Consider the following 16027-nt stretch of genomic DNA (forward strand, 5'->3'; position numbering starts at 1 on the left):
ACTCAACAATGTTAAAAATAAGTAAAGCCATAACTTTAGGCTATCCATCAAAAATAACCTAAAACAAGCACTGTAGAATTGTGGTGGAATTTTTGGTATTCATCTCTAGGGACACATTCATAAACCCTGTTTGTTGGAAGCTGAATGTCTTGTGTGGAGAGGCCAAATATGAATCCCCCTGAGAGCTGATGAATTATTCTCCCATGAAACAGAAACAGCTGACTAGAGCTTTCCATGTGGTTAATTTGTTCTGAAGAAGCTAAGCAAAGAAAAAAGTGCTTTGTATGATTTTCTTGGAGGGATTACATTCAGAACCATGTAATTTTGGCAGCTAGTACTGAAATAGGTACAGCTCATGGTAATGTGTAAATATAACCATATTTTATCAAACATGGTATACTTTATGGCATTTTTAAAAAGCAGGACTCTGCCGGGACTGGTTTGGCTCAGTGGATAGAGCGTTGGCCTGAGGACTGAAAGGTCCCAGGTTCGATTCCGGACAAGGGCATGTACCTTGCTTACGGGCACATCCTCAGTAGGGGGTGTGCAAGAGGCAGCTGATCGATGATTCTCTCTCATCGATGTTTCTAACTCTCTATCCCTCTCTTTTCCTCTCTGTGAAAAATCAATAAAATATTAAAAAAAAATAAAAAGCAGGACTCTTAAAATAAAATATATGTAGGTTTAATATCATTCTGTTTTTTTCATCATTGGAATATATGAAAATGTATAAGACAAAAAGAGTATTGCCTTTTAATCTAAAATTTTTTAAACCGTTTTTTTTTTTTTTTTTTTTTTTTTTTTTTTTTTTTTGGCTCGCTTCTACAACTTTATTCCAAAGGAACCACCCTCTTTTCAGTAGGTATAAGTCTAATCTTCCCATATATCCTTGAAAATTTCTGTCTGTAAAAGGTATCCTGGAAGGGCAAATGTAGTTCCTATATTGCCTCAGAGTCTCCTCAAAGTCTTGTTTGAGGCTCTAATTTAGTGCTAGGGTTTGGTACATATAAGGACTGAACTGAAAGAGAAAAATTATCTAAAACTATTTAGCATGTTAGGTTCAGCTCATGGTAGGGGCAGGGTAAGTGTTTCTCGTATATGTATATCCCAAATCAATCCCATTTTCTAGAGATGGAGTCTGTGAGGTCACTGGAGATGTAATATAAATATCAAAAAGTATTTCTCCTGACTCTTGATTCTTGGAAAATCCAACAAGTGCCTTATGGAATTTCTTAAGGGTAGTAATTGTATAATTTGTTGCTTATTTTCAGTTTTCCTTTGTATTTGAAGATCACCTTATTCATCATGCTCCTTAACTACTGTCAGTATTTGAACCCTAGTAGTTTTCTTAATAGGGAGAGGGAGCTCCATAGGTCCCTCTGGTTAACACCGTTTCAACCTGCTTTCCCTTGTGTCTAATAGCAAACTCAAGCTCATTTAGTCATTATGAAAGCTAAATCTAGTGAGGAAGGACTAAATCTGCAACCTGGGCCACATCTGTAACACATGCTAATCAGCTGAAAACCCACAAAGATCAGGTATCTGAGTGCACAAGATCACAAGAAAAATATGCTGTCTGGGAGAATATTCTAGGCAGATACTCTTTATCAGGGAGGAAAGACAATATCTTTTGTAACTTTTTTTTCATTTTTGAGTTCAATATCCTGTGATATGAGATTATAACTTGATCACTATAACCACCATATTTTATTGTCGAATTTTCTTCCATAAGGAGTGATTAGGAAACTCAATCCTTAATTAATTTACTTTAAGAGGATGACAAACATTTTCAAACAGTGGCTTGAGAGCATGTCAGGTTAACCATGGATCCGGGAATTTAGAAGTGCTGTGCTCCAACCATCATGGGACTGTTGATTTATCTTAACCGTACATAATCATGAAATACTAAAAGTACATGCTCTTCATAATGCAGGAGAATGAAGCAAAAATTATTTTCTATAATTTTCTCTTAAACATTTTCAAATATAAGGAACAAATCAATTGCATTCTGAAAACACATAGATTGTATTAGAAACTGTCCGATAAAATGAAGAGTGGGCTTTATTTGGCAGGTAACCAATATAAACTGATAGATGTACTCTTTATCTAATGGAATCTATCCAGGAGTTTTTTTTAAATCCATGACTAGCCTAATGACAACTCCAGTTAAACAAATTCATTAGAAAGACCTCTCAAGCATTCAACATAGAGCAATAAATAAGATTCAACAGTCAACCACATCCTCTTTTCCTGAGACGAAGCCAAGTCTAACTGTGTAATATATTGACTTTTCTGTGTTCTGACATTAATGGGTATTATAGATTCTGTTGGTTTATAATCTTCTTCAAAGTCATAAAACACAATAATGAAAGAGGAGCTTATTTCTGGGCTTTCTGAACTAAAGCAAGTCTGTCAACAAATTCTATTTCACCTTTAAAAGTTTTTTTTTTTTAATTTTAAGGTATTTGAGGGCATGTTTATAAGTTGTGTTATGATGTATTATAAATGTTTGGGGGATTTGTTGTATTCCTTATAATCATAATGAAAGCTCACAAGAGCAAACTTTGTTTCTTAATTTCTGTACTTCAATTGAAACACTTACTGGGTGACCTTGAAAAATGGCTCAAATAAAACTGGCGATAATTTTCAAAGGATTTATATTTCATTGAAAATGATGATGGCTCAAGACCAGGAAAATAAGCAGAAGCACCTCTAGTCTTGGGATTTCCTGTTGGGAGGCATCATTATGATTCCCTACGTGACTGGAAGCCACTTAGCATGCTCCAGGTGAGCATTCTTTCCGTGATTTCTAGGGAGAATGCTCCAGATCCTCTTTCTTTTCCTCTGAACTGGAAGGCCAAGTCAAGGGATAACAAGTATCCTTTCTTTTTGCAAGTTTACCAGGAGGTTGCATTTGGATGCAGGTGTGAAGTGGGTATTTGCTACCTATCTCTTTGGACCTTTCTATTTTATTTTCAAAACTAGTTGTCATTGGCCCTGGCCAGGTAGCTCAGTTGGTTAGATGTGGTCCCCATATACTAAGGTTGTGGGTTTGATCCCTGGTCAGGGCACATACAAGAATCAATCAATGAATCCATAAATAAGTGGAACAACAAATCAACCTCTCTCTCTCTTGTCTCTCTCTCTCTCTCTCTCTCTCTCTCTCTCTCTCTCTCTCTCTCTCTCTCTCTCTCTCTCCCTCTCTCTAAAATCAATGAAAAAAAATTAGTGTTCATTGCAGCTTTTATATACCTGCTGAGCCTGTAGAGGGCTAGGGAGGGAAGAGCTGGAACTTTTATATATATAATTTATTTCAGAGAGGAAGGGAGAGGGAGATAGAAACATCAATGATGTTGATCATTGATCAACCATCCCCTACATGATCCCCAATGGGAATCAAACCTGCAACCTAGGCATGTGCCTGGACCGGGAATCCAACTGAGACCTCTAGTTCACAGGCTGATTTCAAACACTGAGCCACACGGGCTGAGCTGGACTTCTGATAGAAGAAGCACTCCCTGGCCCATCACAGACCTGGAGGTGGGGAGGGCAATTCCAGGAATTTCTGTGAGGTCCAGCATCTTATTATATCACTAATCGTTGGTCATAATACATATGTACCCCTGTCATACGCATCAATTTATAATTAGTCTCCAAATTCTTATGTCTGTTGGTCATTTTCATGGTTTTTGGGGAGAGGTTACAGTAACATTTTATAAAACCACTCTATTATCAGCATCTCATTAAGCATTTTGGAAGCATCTAAATATGTATGTTGTAAAACAAAACAAAACAAAACAAAAACCTCCATGACATTTATTTTCTGCCTTGCAAGGTAGAATATTTTAAATTATCTCTATAGATGGTGCATTAGAGCAAATGAGATGACGCATATCGAAATACCTTAAAAAACTACTATGAGTTACTTATGTATAAACATTGCTGAGGGGGAGAGTACATGGAAATTAAAGTAATGGTACATGGATAGTGATAAAAATTTAAAATATATATACATAATATTTTTATGTGCTGTAATATTTGGTACTGATCAAAACTAAACTGGGCTTCTCATGAACTGACATTGAGCTTAAACCTCCGGGTTCCTCTTGCAGAGCGTGTGATGAAGGGACAGGGAAGGGAGTGGGACTGTGTGTCCTTTTATAGCTTTTGAATTGTGCACGAAATGAATGCATGGCCTATTTTCTAAGTTAGACAACATCAACGCAAACAAAAGACTGAATTCATTTCTCCTGAATCTCTTGTTCTTAATCATAGCACATAAGAAGTAGGAGAGATGTATCCGTGTCAACTCTTCATTTTACACAGATTGAAACTAAATTCTCAAGCGGGTATTAGTCAGCTAATTCCATTCCTAAAAAATTCAGAAAAGTGGAATCTATCTTCTAAGTAAAATTTTGTAACTACTTAATAGAAAATGTCCACATTGCTAATCAAAAGAAACTGTGACAAAATCTTTTTAGACTAGATTACTAGTTTGTAAATGGTGATCTATTTTGGACCAGAATGTTAAGTAAAAGTGAGCTTTTCTTTAAGATTGGCCAAAGTGGATGCGAGTTTGGTGATTCATTGAAAGAATCTTACATTTACCATATTTTGAATAATTTGTTTCTCAGCTTTGCTTTGTGTGACCTCATTTTCTCAAGGAGAAAGAAGGAACTGACTTCTGCACTTCAATATATTGGTGGCACAGTCAGCCCTTTCTGTAACAGGTTACTAAAAAAATTAAATCTTAAAGAAGATGAGAGAAAGGAGGAAGAAAGGGAAGCACAGAAGAAACTTGTAGGGAAAATCAGAAAAAGGAATCTCCTATGAATACGTGAAGCTATTTAGAAATAAAGACTCCTAGTCCCGCTGTCATTCTGATCATTTTTCTTTGCTATAAAAGGATGCTTCTGCCCGGCTGGGCTGGAACGGCTCAATGGTGGAATGGCAACCTATGAACCAGGAGGTCATGGCTCAACTTCCGGTCAAGGCACGTGCCCTGGCTGCAAGGCTTGATCCCTAGTATGGGGCATGGAGGAGGCAGCTGATCAATGGTTCTCTTTCATTGATGTTTCTACCTCTCTCTCCCTCTCCCTTTCTCTTTGAAATCAATAAAAATATATTTTAAAAAATAAAACATGCTTCTGATCTAGGCCCACTCTCACAGAATCACTAAATGTAGGAGCTGGGAGGGGCTTTTGAAATTGTCTTGTTTGTTACTCTGATCTAAGAAGGGCAAATTGAGTTGTTGCTTTTCTTGTAAGCTGATAAAGTGGTTAGTGAAAAAGCTTCACCCTGAATTCAGATTTCCAGGCTCCTAACAGGGGCCTTTTCTTGATGTTGTTTTCTTATATAAATGGGCAAAAAACTTGTATGGGAAGACCACTTAAGTTCCTGCAGTGATTAAAAAAAAAAAAAAAAAAAAAAGATAGACACCCTCTCCTTATTACTATCTGGCACTCTGGGTTTTAATTGCTGACCAGGTAACAGCCTCACACGCATGAACAAGGAGAGTCCTTCCATGCCTGAAGCCGGTTGGCCATGATCTGTAAAAATGAACCACGTATCCTCAAAAGCAAGAACATGGCCCCTGCGACATTCAAGGCTACTCATTTTCTATAGGATTTTGTTTACTGTGGTTATTCTTGGTTTACCTTGGGTTGGGGAAGAAAAGCCACATATGAAACACAATACTTTTACCTGACAGGGCTTTAAAAAATCAGCTACTCATTTTTTTTCAGTTCACATTTGTTGTGATGGAGAGTGACCATTTAAAGCGTCACATGCTGATACTTAAAAACAGCTTTAATTTAATTTTTATCAGTTCCCGGTCTCAAGAGATTCAAAGCTGGTCCTCAGCATCCGTCAAAGGAAGGTGATTGTAGTGAGTACCCACAGCTTTCACTCAGCAGTTGTGTTTGCATAGTTGTGTTTTATTGGGAAACACAACGTGTCGATCTCGGGTTGTTTGTGCTAGTTTGGCGTGTAAAGGAAAGGGGACAATCTGTTGTTTTCTTGGAAACCAAATGTTCGCAGTGTGCGTTGACAAATACGTTTTAGTGTTTTTTAAATGTTCACCCTAAGCATCACTCCGTGTGTGGATTTTTAAGGCATAGGAACGTGTCACACACACGGGAGCAGAGACCTTTCTGGCCTTGCTCGGGCTGTGTCCCTGGCACCTAAAACCGAGCCTGGCACAAGTGATCATCGAATGAATGCAGGAAGAAGGAGGTCAGATGTCTGGTACAGGATATTAAAGGTTTAGAGCCAAACAGTCGCTTCCTTTCCATTTTATAAATAGAGGCCCACCCAGCCTTTGAATCATGCTACTTTCTGTGACGCACCTGCTCCACGCTCTTTAGCTTTCACAAGCAGTCATCGGCCTGGACCTGGCTCTTTTTTACCTTTAATCTCAACAGCATAAGCAGCTGGCGCTCTGCACGCAGTGGGCTGTGGTTCTGTGGGTTTCACAAAGAGCTCTCAAATGCCAGCTTTGGGCCATCTACAGGGGTTGGCATGTGAGACCAGTTATCTATCCATGGGAAGCTCTCATGCCAGCACGGGAGAGACTCACAAGTAATTCCTGCCAGATTAGGACCCTGGCTGTAAACTCTCGTGGCCCTTGGTACTTGAGCACACATACGGCCCATTAGCCCTAACCATTGCTCAACAATAAACTTCCACAGCAGGTGCTGTTACCTCCAGGCTGCTGGTGTCTCGAGTATTACTAGCATATGTTGAGCACTCAGTAAATACTGTGGATGGAAGGGGGTGAGGGAAGAAAGGGAGAGGATATATGGACATATATGAACACACACATAGGGTGTTCTGGAAATTTTAGTAAATTTCTAGAAAACTTTCAGGTAAAGCTTTCTCTGGAGCTATAAGTTGAAAAAAAAAAAAGTCTCTAAGGAAGGCGGGGTGGGGGGAGGTTCCTAAGCACTGGGGAGTTCACAGACCTGTGCAAGTGGTCAAACAGCATGCCAAGGGGGCTGGGCTACAGCAGAGAGCACTGCTGGAGGGGTTGGAGGGGTCACACCAAGAGGGCAGCGTTTTGTAGATGGGTAATAGGAAGGCCACATATGGAACATAATACTTTTACCTGTCAGAGCCTTAAAAGCTCAGCTACACATTGCTATGGATATATTTAGTTCACTTCTTGGCCAACTGAAGGGCACACTGTAAAAGTACGTCTGTGATGTATGCTGTCAACTGAAATCTCTCCTACTTGGCATTTCAACAATTTATACCGATGATAAATTTGTAAGAAACCAGGATTTTTTTAAAATTAAAAATTATATGAAATAGCAGGGGAAATACTCTGTAAAGTGTGATTGTCTAACCACTATGGTGTACACCGAAACTAATACAAAATAATATTGACTGTAAACTGTAATTGAAAATAATAATTTAAAAAATTCTAAAGATGAATACTTAAAACAATTATATGGGAGAACCTCTAATTTCTCCCAGATTTGGAGAAATGACATTTACTTGTCATTAAAAAAAAAATTATCTCTCTTTTGAAAGTATTGGGGATACAATGCCCCTGGGGCTCACTGATTCTACTCCACTGAGGAGTGATAAATAACTGGGCAAAGTGTTACCCCCCCTCACTTTCAGTGGAAATGTTAGTGCAGGGGCCCAAAACTCTCCTCTCCTCCCTGGAGGGAGTCCCCTGCAGCTCCCCACGCCGCAAGGAGTGCTGCAGGGGTCCAAGATGTTCTACCATGCCTACCAGCTTGACACACACACACACACACCCCTGGGAAAAAGCTGCTGGGGTCAGGTTGGGTGATGCAGTCATTAGAAAAGGCTTTGTTTTCCAATCCAGCTTTAACAATAATATAATTGATGACAAATTGATCCTGATATAATACCTGTGTCTATTTTGCAATTGTCTTAGAACTCTGAAAGGAGGGGCACATGGTTCACTGGAACTTTCAAAACCACACACCTGTTCCAATCAAGGTGGTTTTATTCTTTAGTCTGTTGTACTGTATAAGTGGGGGGAAGGGAGAAGAAAGAGAGATTGATAATAGATAGATAGATAAGCTTTTATTAACCATGATGTTAAATGACTCTGATTGTGCTAGCTCTGTAGTTTACAATGAAGGAATGAACAGCATCATGTCTAAGCTCTTGGTTAATAAAACAAGACAAGATTCTAAATATGTTGATCAAAATAGCCATTGATTCTTGTTTTAAATGCTTTTAGGAATTTAACTTATCTATTTTTTCTTTAGGTTATAGTTTATAAGATTTTTGAATTTCATGTATCGGTTTCCCAGGTGGATTTTTGATAATGACATTCATTTATTTCTATTAATTAGTAGACTGTATATGTGTGTGGCTTAGAGAAGAATATAGAGGCTAAATTACTCAAGATTTTAACTAGTAATAATACTTAGCACTTAACACTTATTCTGTTGCATGTATCCTATCTAATAAAACTAATAAAAGTAATATGCAAATTGACCATCACTCCAACACACAACATGGCCACCCCCATGTGGTCAAAGATGGCTGCCCCCATGTGGACACAATGGCTGGCAGGGGAGGGAAGTTGTGGGCAATGAGGCCTGAAGAGGAGCGCAGTTGAGCGGGGGGGGGGGGGGGAGGGAGGCAGGCCAGCAGGGGTGTAGTTTGGGGTGATCACACTGGCAGGCAGAAGCACTTAGGGGCAATCAGGCAGGTAGGCAGGCAGGCGAGCATTGAGAGCCAGCAGTCCTAATTGTGAGAGGAATCCCAGATTGGAGTAGGTACAGGCTGGGCTGAGGGACATCCCCCTCCCCGATGCACGAATTTCATGCACCAGGTCTCTACTTTTAATGTAACATGTTTATTTTTCAAAACAAACCTAAGAAGAAGGTACACAATTGTGATCACTTTATATACAAGGAAAACTAAACACAGAGGCTAGTGATCTTTCTAAGTTCCCAGACCTAGTGAGTGACACAATTGAAATCTGAGCTTCAGCCGATTTGGCATAAAAAGTATGGTCCGTGTCCACTATTATCAGCATCGTCTGAAAGCTTATTAAAATTTAAAAACACAGGCGCAGCCCAAGCCAGAACTACAGAACCAGAATCTGCATTTTTACAAAGACCCAGAGCTGGTTCCTGAGCACCTTCAAGGTAGAAGAGATGGGCTATAAGTCACTGTGCTACTTCTTAACCTGGAGAAGGAATCTGGTTATTATCGAAAGGCCTGTGGAGAGTCAGGGAAAGGTTTGAAGTAAGAGGTTGGCAAAATCAAGTGTTTTTATTTATTTATTTTAAATATATTTTATTGATTTTTTACAGAGAGGAAGGGAGAGAGATAGAGAGTTAGAAACACCCATAGAGAGTCATCAATCAGCTGCCTCTTGCCCACCCCCTCCTGGGGATATGCCAGCAACCAAGGTACATGCCCTTGACTGGAATTGAACCCGGGACCCTTCAGTCCCCAAGCCAATGCTCTATCCATTGAGCCAAACCGGTTTCGGCAAAAATCAACTGTTTTTAGACCCTGGCTTCAATACCCGGAAGGCAGAAGAGGGCAGTAATTCTGGATGCAGGGAGGCCAGTGAAAAGACAAATAAAGGGAGATGGCAGCCCGAAATAGCGTGGTAGCAGTGACAAAGGAGAGAAGTAGGTGAATGTACAAGGGTGACCACAAAACTTAGACATTTTTTTGGATATATGATTGAAGGAGAAGAGTTATTCTTCTTAAGTTTCTGGTTGCATCGTGGTGTCATTTACTATACAAGAATATACTTGAAAGAAGCAGGGTGGAAATAGGAGAGGGAAATAATACAATTACTTTTATATTTTAAAAAAGATAACATTTAAGAAGAGAAACAGCCAAGTAGAGTTGATCAGCTGGGAATTAGAGATGGGGCAGAGAAACCATATAAGTTACGTGGGCATTTTGGAAGGAGTCCTATGGCAAATCCCATGTCAAAAATTTTACCTGGCCACGGCAGGGTAGCTCAGCGCTTGAGTGTTGACCTATAAACCAGAAGGTCACGGTTTGATTCCCAGTCAGGGCATATGCCTGGGTTGTGGGCTTGATTCCAGTGTGAGGTCAATACCCAGTGTAGGACATGCAGGAGGCAGCTGATCAAATTCTCTCTCATCATTGATGTTTTTATCTCTCTCCCTTTCTCTCTGAAATCAATAAGAACATTTTCCTGGCTTGTCTCTGATGTGTCACTCCCCCTCCCTACACACACACACACACACACACACACACACACACACCCTTCCTCATCAAATTCACTGGGGTCCAAGCCTGCTCTGGGCAGTCCTGTACTCAGCAGAATTATATCTGTAGCTCAGAAAAAATAGAGATAAAAATTTTTTGTATTCATAAGCATATGGAATGATGATAAGTGAAGCAATGCAATTGCCAAGAAAGAGAAAGGGAGTCTAGAAAGTGGGGGAGAAAGGGACTCTGCAAAACAGACTGAGAATAGTGGTCCAAGAGGTGGAGGAAACCTGGGAGTTGGTTATCATGGAAATCCTGGGTAAAGGGTGTTTCAAGATGGGGAAAGTAGAGAATAGGGTAAAATGCTTTTGAGACACCAAGTGGATGGAGAATAAGAAATGGCTGTTGGACTTAGCAATGCACTAGTAATTGATATCCTCAATGAGCACAGAGGGAAAACTGATGAGGACCAAAGCCAGAGTGCAGCAGATTGAGAAGTATGGGCGGAGGAAGTGGAGGTTCTTCAAGAGATTCCTCTGTGATGCTGAGGAATGAGGGTCACTGGAGAAGCTCAATAATGGAGACATTTTTCAAGATAGGAAATTTTGAACATGGTGAACTGCTGATGGAAGGGGACAATACAGAAGGGGGGAAAATGAGAGACTGTGACCCCTGAAGTGGAGGGCATAAGATAATGGGCATTAGTTTAGATTTTTCCCTTTTGTCTTCCAATCCACTGCTCGGTGGGCACAGGGATTCGGGAGGATGGCCAGAGAAACAGGGAGGTTCCTGCAGCCATTCTTTCTACTTTCTGGGATCTTGAGAGGCTCAACACTCTCACCTTCCATCCTAAGCCTTGTTTCCACAAAAGAAACTGTTGTGCTACTTGAATCTTCCATTGTTCTTCCCATGATGTGCCCAGAACAAGGGTGACCATAAATTAAATAAGGACCTGCTTTGAAAGTTAACCTCTGAACTTCATCTTCAGCTATAATTCTTGCCTAAACCTTACCTGTCCTCAGGTGAGGGAAGTATAGAGAAACAGTTTAGGCATACTTCCTCCCCGATCCTTTTGACAAGTTGGTGAACCCACTGCCCCAGGATGTGTTTGAAGCTGAGTTGTATGGCTTCATGGAGAATAGTGGTTCATGATAAGGACTGCAGAGGACACTCAAGGACAGATTTCAGGAGTATCTCAATCCCAGAAATGTCAATGAAATACCTATTTGCAATGGGTTTTTCTGAGAAGAGGGTCAATTGATCCTATTATATTATGGAGATCTATAATCCCAAAGACGTAGGATAGATAAAATGCTCAAGCTGATCATTTTGGAGGGATTCAAGGTATTATGGCAGAAAGAGGTTCTCTCCCTCCCCCCCTTTCCTCTTCCTCTCCTCCAGCCCTCTGAGGGTACCAAAAGGTAAAGAAAAATGATGACAATAGGACAGGAAAAAAGACAATTTACAAGAACATGGAAATATAAGATTGTTTAACTGACATCTGACTCAGAGCTTCCCATCTGAACCCAAGTATCTGGTTTTCAATTCTAAAGAGATCACATTTCCTAGATTGAAAACAAAAAACAAATCAAGGTTTCTCTAACGTATTCCAGAAAACCATTTATTTTCAATGTTATATAGTAGAAAGTTATTAGGCTTGCCTAAGGAACCCACATTAATCCATTGTTACTCAAAATGTTGTTGGCAAGTATAATAAAAATAAGAAGTAAACTTGTCAGTGAGGTGATGCTACATTAAAACACAAGTCTGCTGCTCTTGTTTAGGTAGAACGGCCCCAGAATTGGCAACTAATGATAACATGTGGGAATAAATAGAACAAGCGTAGAAAATAGACATCAGAGTTTACCTTCCCCATCAAGCAATTTGGATTATGGATTTAGGCATAAATCACAATAAATATGCTAAGAAATCTCTTGTATGACATATGTTCACAATATTTGTGTTGTATTTTAATCCATATTCTTGGCTAATAAAAATGCTAGAATGCCATAGTATGGATGTGAAATGAAGGCTAAAATTACTTGAGGGTTTTCTTACACATTTTACTTATGAGAATTATGCATTTTATTAATGACTTTTTAAAAATAGTTTTCACAGTCCTGAAACCCAAATTGTTAACTGCGAAGTTGCATTTGGTTTTCAAATGGCTGATAGACACAAAAGAGGGTCTAATTAAAACAGTGAAGGAGGAAGCATAAACATGAGATACATGCTTTTGCTTAAGTAACGCTATCTCAGTTCCAGGAAGCAATGCTTTAGATACATGAAGCATATTATATATGTGTGGGCTAGACACACAGACATTTTAATTTAATCTTAGAACACCTAAAATTAGAAATTGTCTCTATCCCTGCTACTGAAAAGTAGGCAGATTTTTCTTGAAAATAGGAATCGCACTTAAAATATGTAGAAGACTTCTAAGTGTGCTCTGGATACATAAATCCACCATAAACCTCAGTGATAAAATTAGTCATTCAAATAAGTTAAGTCAAATAAAACCCGCCACCCCTTTATGACACTGAAACTATGCCTCCTGAATAAAGACTATTTTCAGAACTCAGGAGGCAGCTCCACAGAGCTAGCTGGACACTATATTGCTTCCACATGCATATCATCAAAATGAGAAATCTGAACAGCTCAGCACATAAAGTTTGATAACTGTTGGCTCAAATGGCTTTTTAAAAGTTTCTAAGAAACTTCAAGATCTATACTTATCTGCCAAGGATAAGTTTTCTCTTATGCAGTCACTAAAAAGTTTATAGAAATTTCTTGTATTTAAGAAGCCAAAACACCACATAAAAAAACATCTAGGAAACATTAAGGGAAAGAAAACAAAACTTACTTTCTCTTAAAGCTGCTTCTTCCTGTAATTTAAACAGTCTGAAAGGAGACAATCTGATGGTTTTTTTTTTCTTCCAACACATTCATAGGTCAACTCCAAAAGGAACAGAATGAGCCACCAGAGCTATCTGAGGGTCCCTCCCAACTGCAGCTTTTCCAGCTTTGTAGAAGAAAATGGGAGGGTTAAAAGGGTTTCCTCCAAGTCTGGTGACGTGCACAGAGCTGACTCCTACTGGGCTGAAAAAGTACTCCTTGTCAAGTTTTACTTAAAATTACAAGTAGTAAGTTCTGTGCAGGACATCCTTAAAGGGCAATCCTGGATTTGTATGTGAAGTAGGATCTGGATAAGCTCCAAAAAGTTTAAAATACAAACCACACATACACACTCAAGAAATTCTCACTGCCTAGGCACATTCAAATTTTAAAAATAATGTATTTTTTTTAAGCGGATAATGTATTTTCTGTTTCTTTGATTAATCCATTTTGTTGGTTCTGTTTCCTGGTGACTAACAGAACCCTTGTTTTACACAAAAGAAATGGCTGAACCACAGAGCTTTCCTGGTCTCACCTGCAGAGTTGGTAACTTGAGATGAGCCTTTGGTTGTGGCCTCTATCACTGTCTTCTTAGGAAATCTGGGAACTCCAAGCCTTGAATTTGATAGAGTAACTCAAGGTTGTTACCTGCTTCCTGCAACCTGCAGTGTGGACTGAGCTTTCCCTGTTTCTGCCTATGTCCCTATGAGCTGGCAGCGATTGTTATGTCATGTCCTTTTAAGCACAGGCTCATTTGGCTTTTTGAAATCTTCAATTCAAAACATGAAAAGTGGCAAGAAATTTCAAGAATTGAATTTAAAGAAATGTTTAAATGTTGAAGTAATCCATAACAGGAACTCTTCGTGAGTCAAACTGACTCACAAAGCAAGTGGCATTTGCTCCTATAATCTCGATTGGAGGCCATTTCTTTAGTGTGTAAGGTGGGATAAGAAATATTTTGCCTTCATTACATTAATTCCCAGACCAAACTTAAACTGTCCTTGTTCTAAGTGCTAAAGGAATAGTTAGTATTTCCTGAGGTCAAACTCAGGTATGTACAAAAAGAAAAAACAGAAATACAACATTAAAAAAACCAAAAAAACTTGAGCTAGGAAAAGGACACAACAGCATTAAATTAGTAATAAATTTTAATCCTCATGATAATACTAACCAGGCTTTATTTTTCTCCTTTCATAAATGAGGAAGTGGAGTCTAGGATATACAAATGCCCAAGTCCCCATCTATTGTAGTTATGGGGCCATTACCCTCATTGTTTACACTAAGCTTTCTGAGAGGGTAATCTACATTCACTGATTCCATTTCTTATCTTCCTGTTACTCCTCAAGATATTGCAATCTATCTTCCAATTGAACCACTTCACAAAAAAAAAAAAAAAAGAAAAAAGAAAAATGCTTCATTAAGCTCATAAAAGATATTAACAACTCCAAAGAGCACTGTTTTTCATCTCGCCAGAAATTTCTCATCTCTGGCTATGTTTATTTCTTTTTGAAATTCTCTTCTCTTGATTTACTAAGTTATATTGTTTTTTATTTCCTCCTAGCTCTTACTCAGGCTCCTCCCCCTTTTCACCTAATCATTGCCCAGAGCTTCATGCTCAGTTCAGAATGCTTCTTTGTACACCCTCTACGGGTTGTAACAACAACAAACAACTATGTATTATGACTCCCAAACTGTTATTACCCTTTGTTCTCAACTGTTACCACTCTCAAAGATTCTAGGCCTGTACCCTGTTGTCTATTGGACATCTTTGTTTAGAGATTCCCAGGCATCTCAAACTCAGTCCCAGATAAACCTCTTCTTCTTCTCCCCACTTGTAACCTGTTAGTCTGATGCTGAAATCCAGCTCAATGAAAAGGTTTACTATGGTGAAATGGTTCATAAATGGCAAAGTTTCAAGGAATAAAGGACACTGAGGACTATGAAACTTTTTATATTAAAAAAAAACAGATTAAACTACGTTTAAAATGTTCAGAATAACAGTTAAAAATATAAATACATATAATATATGCATTAATTGAACTAGTAATAATAAAAATAATAAAAGCTTTAAAGTACCATAATATTTAATAGAAACAACAGGCAATTTTATTTTAAATAAGATTCTTCAATTTCCCAATGAAGATCATATTATAGTAAACATTTAGCAATTTAATTAACAAATTAGATTTTTACATAAAAAATCAGCCATATAATTTATTTACAAAAACAAAGCTGTTCTTATTTACTATGAAAAAATAAGAACTATTTTGATAAATGAAAAATATTTAATGCCTACAAAGAATGATTTTTTTATTTGCTTCATTATATTTTTCATTTTTATTTTCACAAATTAAGATTTTTATTTTCACAAACTACTCTCTGGTTTGACAAAAACAAAGATTACTTTGGTATCTGCTAAAACAAATGATAAAGTCCTTACGCAAAGACTGAATAAAAGAATATGTCGTGTGTTCAATATTTTGAAAGCTGCATAAGCACATAAAACTAATGGGGTTCATGGTCAGTTGATTTTCATTTTTCTGAAAATATATTAATAAAAAATGCCAATGGAAAAACATTTTAAAATTTACATTACATTCCTATCAACTTTAATAATAATAATTGTCTAAATATATAATTCCTTTCAATCAGTTACTATTACTTTATCCAGAATTAGAGTAGAGGTAGGTAGACTGATCTTTGTATTCAAACATTTTAAAACATATAATTTTAAATGCCACACAAGGAATTATATACAACAGTACTTTTTAATATTTGAGATTTAATTTACTATTATATTCAAAATAAATTCCTTTTGATACATAATAAATTGTTGCTTAGATTAAAATGATTACTCCAAGGAACTATTTTAGTTTTAATTAGCTTGATTAATTTAATTAGTTTTAATTACTAATAATCTTTAGGAAAACAAGAATAC

The 16027-nt window shown here is 38.0% G+C and overlaps 1 protein-coding gene across 1 annotated transcript in view; it reads right to left on the bottom strand.

The window, feature by feature from the left end:
* The window catches only part of FHL5 (four and a half LIM domains 5), a 35742-nt gene extending 20434 nt beyond the window's left edge, over positions 1-15308 (bottom strand). The window contains exons 1-2 of the mRNA XM_036415120.2: positions 13625-15308; positions 13058-13079 (exon numbers count right to left, since the gene is read on the bottom strand). The gene's annotated coding sequence lies outside the window, so the exon portion shown is untranslated. The remainder of the gene's footprint in view (positions 1-13057; positions 13080-13624) is intronic.
* Between the last annotated feature and the right edge of the window lie 719 nt (positions 15309-16027).

The sequence above is a fragment of the Pipistrellus kuhlii genome, unplaced genomic scaffold (assembly GCF_014108245.1).
Source record: "Pipistrellus kuhlii isolate mPipKuh1 unplaced genomic scaffold, mPipKuh1.p scaffold_m20_p_5, whole genome shotgun sequence".
Classification (NCBI taxonomy): Eukaryota; Metazoa; Chordata; class Mammalia; order Chiroptera; family Vespertilionidae; genus Pipistrellus; species Pipistrellus kuhlii.